Genomic DNA, 5,616 nt, shown 5'->3' with positions numbered 1-5,616 from the left:
TGTGTTTGTTTGTGTTTGTGCGTGTGTTATAGATGTGTGACATTACCAAAATTAATTTGTAAAAAGAGATCTATTTAATTGGCTTAAAAGAAATTAAGTGCTTACATAAATACTCAAATATAAAAAACTGTCCAGAATGAATTTGGGGGTCATGTGATTGAGGAAATATTCAGTATTGAACTAATATTTGGTATTAAAGTTAGCTTAAGCTTGTTTGTTTGATTAATACGGATATGTCATTAGAGTAATCAACATTAAGTATAATACTTTTATTGTACCTAAGTTTACTAGAAATCAAATAAGACCTTTATTATTCCTGTTACAAAGTTTGTCAACAAAAAAATAACTATGACAAAGCTTTTAAGTAATAAAATAGAAGTAAATGAGGTAAGAGTTTTAGGTAAATTCTGTAGGAATAATTATGTTTTGGTAAACTCTATAGGAATAATTGTGTTTTGGGAGTGTCTATCTAAAATAGTCTCTCCAGATTTTTGTAACTTGAAACTAAACTAAGTTAAGAAGAGAATTCGTTGACTATCTGGGTCATTTCAAATACGATAAATTTAGAACATTAATTGCTGAGCAGGTCTAAGTTTACCTACCCTTGCCTCCTTAGGAGAGGAAGACTAAAGCATAAGTTTGTCAATCAGGAGATACTGGTATGACAGTTTACAATTACTTCTTGGTTTTCACTAGAGACTAAGGTTTTAAGGTTAAGAATTATGAGGGAAACATTTTAGTATGCAAAGATGTAGGATGTGTGTTTTCAGCAAAGAAGGTATGAGGAATGAAAATGCATTTTGTTAAAGGGAAAAAGGTGATTTTTGTCCTAGAGCTGGCTGTTTCTGAATGGAAGAGAAAGTAGGGGACAGATTAATAGGGATACAGAAAGTTGTGGAAGATTTGTGGAGAAGGAACACTGAAAAGAGTCCTATGCATGGTCAGGATTGGCTAGGATAAGACTGAATGTAATTAAGAAAATGAATTTTAAAGGTAAAGTAATACAAAACCTGAATTTGTTTCTCTAAGAGGACAAAGTTTTCTTGAAATATTGAACTGCCTTTGGTAATTGTGAGTTTCTTTAAGTGATCTGTATTTGCATTGAGATCTTTATCACTGGTTAAAACTTTCTGATATGTTTGACAAACTTTCCAAAGATCAAATTCTAAATGAAGTTCATTTGACCTCTAGCTAACTTTGAGGTTTTCCAAAGGGTCCCTGGAACACAAATTATTTTCTCTAGAGAGAGAATATTAAACTAATTCGGCTTATTTGTTATGTTAAATTACATGGGAAGCATTGTCCAATAAGTGGTGATAAAACTTCTTAGAATGTATCATGGGTAAACATTATTAACATACACATTCTAGAAATTATATGGAACCCCTAAAATTCTGGTATATCCTGGTAAATGATATCATTCATAATTCTAGTAATGATCTTAAATTGTTGTGTGTCACAGCAGTAATCAAGTTTCTTTTCAATTGCATTGTAATCCCAGTTGGTGGATGCCAGCATCCTTATAATGGTTAGAGATTATAAATTGCTATTTATGGTCTTACAGTGGCTTTTGATGACTCTATAATTATTTCACGAAGAAGTAGGGAAGAATGATGAAATCTTTTACATGCAAGCACTTGTGCTGTTATCAGGGAAAATAAGGAAAGGAAGGGAATGAGAGTGAGGATATGTTGCTTCAAACCTTAACTCCTCTGACTGAGCTAGCTGTCCCAGCTGCTCCAGCTGTTATGCCAATATATCCACCTCTTCCACTACCCTCCCGTTCCTGTCCAGCCCCAATTCATGACCCTGGGGCTCAGGCCTTCCCCTCTTCATAGGGATCAATTTGAAAATCCTGTGTTAGCCTCTGGGGCACAGGGACTTGGTCTGGTATCACCATCTAAGACCCGACAGGACACCCAGTTTGGGCCAGGAGCCACTTCTGGGACAGGCAATTTCCCTTATGCCATTATTCCATAGGGGGCCTATATGCAAACGACCAGCCAGCTGGCTTTCTCAGACTTGTTTAATTCGAAAGATTGCAACATCCTTATAAGGAGGAGCCTCTACACCTGAAGCCCACTTCACAGCTGAACCAAACTGGTACTCCAATGAGGGAGGAAGGCCCTTATTAGAATACTTATTAGTACATCTTGCCAGGGCTTTGAAAAGGGGAACCAAAGCAAAAGAGTTTGAACAAAATTCAAGAAACTCAGCAAAAAAACCCCCCCAAAACCCAAAAGAAGACCTCTCAATTTTTGGAAAGGATTTATCAGGCCTACAGATGTCATCTTCATGCAGCTCCTAAGGCCCCTGAAAATACTAGAATGGTAAATTTGACCGTTTGGTGGGGGGTAAAGTGCCTCAGATATCAGGAGAAACTTGCGAAAATTAGCTGGTGCATTTGGAATGAACACTTCTCAATTGGTAGATGTTGCTTTTAGAGTGTTCAACAGGGAACAGCAACAGAAGAAAGAAGATGCAAAATGAAACGCCACTTTACTGGCAGCAGCATTGAATTCTCAGAAGGCGAGTAACGTAAAGAGAGGTAAGCCACCACTGGGGAGGGAACGATGTGCTTACTGTAAGGAGGAAAGAAAACAGATGGCCTTAGACTAAAACAGAAGAAGGAAAACAATAAGACAAGAGCTTCTCATATGGTAGAAAGAGAGGAACACTCTGAATGAAGAGGCCCAGGGGCTCCCTTGGACTTGAGGCGCCTAATTCCCCAGAGGATCCCCAGGTAAATTTGACGGTGGGGAATGAGTTGATTGACTTCTGATAGACCCCATCCTGAAATTTTTCACCAGAACAGCTTGACATTGGAGTTCCACCAGAACACACGTTAATCCTGCAGATGGCGCTCATGAAAACCCCAGGAAAGGAGACAGAGTTCTTTCCCTGCCCTCCCCTCCCCGCACCAGACCAGAAGGGTGTACTAATGGCATCCCTGGGAAGGCCCAAACCACATGGCCAATAGGAATCCCATTAAAAGGGATGCTGGGACACCTAATCTAAAACAATATCCTCTGAGGCAAGAAGATCTTTTTTCCCACAGACTGTCAAAATATCGGCCAGTGTATTCAGAAGAGGTCAAAGCGTGGGTTTGCACTTGGATCACACCTCACTGGAATGTAATGCACATTGTTTTGATCCCTGAGACCCTCTTGGACACTATGGTGCAGCACATTTATAATAGTACCCGTTACAGGAGAGATGCCACTTTACAGTGGATTCAAAAATATATAAAGGGACCTAAGCTACAAAAGGCCACCCAGCAAATCACTCAGAATTGCATGATGTGTGCCAAAAATAACCCAAAGTTTGCTGTCAGACCTCCTCAGAGGGAGGCTTAACACAGAGGAACCTGCCCCACCAAAGACTGGAAAATAGACTTTACTCAAATGTCTCGAGCTGCAAGAAATTTCAGATAACCTGCTAGTGTTTGTGGACACTTTTTCAAGATGGGTGCAAGCATATCCCACTGGACAGAAAGTCTCTGAAGTGGTTAAAGCCCTCCTTAGGGAAATTATCCCCTGATTTGGATTAAGGCATTGAAACTACATTCATCCTGGAGACCACGATCAGCAGGAAAAACCAAGAAAATGAATTATACGTTAAAAAGAAACATCTCTAAAGTATGTCAGGAGACTAATCTATCTTGGGATAAGGCCTTGCCACTTGCCCTGCTATGGATCAGTGACTCCCAGAAGCAGGCTTAAATTAAGCCCCTATAAAGTATTGTATGGTAGGCCATTCCAGGTGTCTGCCCAGGCAGGAGAATCTATAAATGCTCTTGAAGACTTAGCAGTTGCCAATTATGTTAAAACTTTGGGCAATATACTAACCTCTGTTTATGAGTTTGCCTGCAACAGGTCTGCCTATCCAACTGAAATAGATGGTAATTCCACTGTAGCTGGAGAAGGGTCAAGCAATTTAATCTTGTCCAAATAAATAGCACAGGCATTTAGTATACGTATTGGGAACTGGAACAAAAACCCCAAGTTCAGTTACAAATTAGACAAAGTGCTAAGGGGTTTCATCAGGTTCAAATAGTTGTAGATAAAAAAGGACTGACTAAAGATGCTAAGGAATATTTGTCACCTCTGTTCAGCAGGAAATAGTGATCTTCATCCCTTTTCCCACAAGACTGTGGAATGAACATTGACAGTGGGGAATTGTAATAAGGAAGAACCTTTGTATTCTATTACACCTTAATCACTAAAGGGATGTTGTCTATAAGCTTAAGTTATACATGATGGCCCATCTCTGGGAACCCTGCCTAAACCACCCCCCCCCCCCCAGGTAATAAACATTAAACTAAAGTACCTTTATATAGTTCACAGGAAACATCCTGACCAGGCCCACGTGTGAATGACTGCAGGGAGGAAGAAATTAACACATCCCCTCTGGAGGCAGTCGGGAAACAAGAGATGTTTGACTTTACTCCCTCCCCACTTAGTGTAATGCCTGAATTCTAACTCAGGCAAGATGGTTCTTTGGGACAAAAGTCCACCATCTTCTTGGTCTGCCAGCTTTCCAAATAAAGTTGCTATCCCTTGCCTCAACATCTCATTTCTCGATTTACTGGTCTGTCATGCAGTAAGCAGTACCAGCTTGGACTCAGTAACAATTATTCAAATAAAGGGACTTTAATGAGGGGAATACTTACAGGGGTGAAGGTAGGGTTAAGGGAACCAACAAAGGATGTCAAGGCACTGAGGTACTAACAACAAAAGGAAGTCATTACTATTCCTTTGGTTAAAGAAGCAAGGAGAGGAAATAGTGTCATCAGAGCACAATGGAGTCTGGAGCCACAGAGGAGGATCTGCCACGGAAGAGCTGTAGTATTTCAGCTACTCCCAAACACAGGCTACCAAAGAAGAAAGGGAGTGGAAATTAAATACTCGGATTATCTCTCTTCCAGCTCTTTCATCTCCTGCCAGTGTTTCCCATTGGCTGAGCCCAATCAGAATTCAGAAAGGGAGCAGTCCTCAGGGATTATCAGCCTTCCGGAACACAAAGCAGGGCAGAGAGGAGAATAGATTGCATAGAGGGCCAACAGAAGAACCATAATCACCAAGACCCAGGAAAACTCACGGGAAGGCAAGGAAACTGTATAGAGTCTTCTAAACCATCTTCTCATATTCCTAGAAACTTCTGAGTAAGTTCCTAAGAAAACTGTAAATCCCTACAATTTCCACTAGAAAATACACGTGGCTGAGCCCAATGGCTCTGCCCTGTGCATGCTGGGAGAAAACAGCTACAAGCTGTGGACAGAGTACTCGAAGACGTTGACCAGGACCCACAGGAACAGGAAGTCAACAAATCTAACCCATTGGTGGCTCAGACTATTTGGGAACACTGACCAACCAAGGATCTGGATGACGATACCTGTTGGTGTGCATCCGGGACCTACAGAAACACAGAACAACAAATCTATGTCTTTCTCTGCTTCTAAACGCTTCCATGGGATGAACTGTCAGCATTTCAAACTCACCATGTACCAAAAACAAACATAATTTCTCCATTTGCCTAAACACCTCATATCATCCCCCACTACCAAACTTACGCATACACCCCACCAACTAAACTTACACATACACACTACCAAAC

The sequence above is a fragment of the Globicephala melas genome, chromosome 18 (genome assembly GCF_963455315.2).
Source record: "Globicephala melas chromosome 18, mGloMel1.2, whole genome shotgun sequence".
NCBI classification, from domain to species: Eukaryota; Metazoa; Chordata; class Mammalia; order Artiodactyla; family Delphinidae; genus Globicephala; species Globicephala melas.
Note: the sequence above shows the minus strand (reverse complement) of the source record.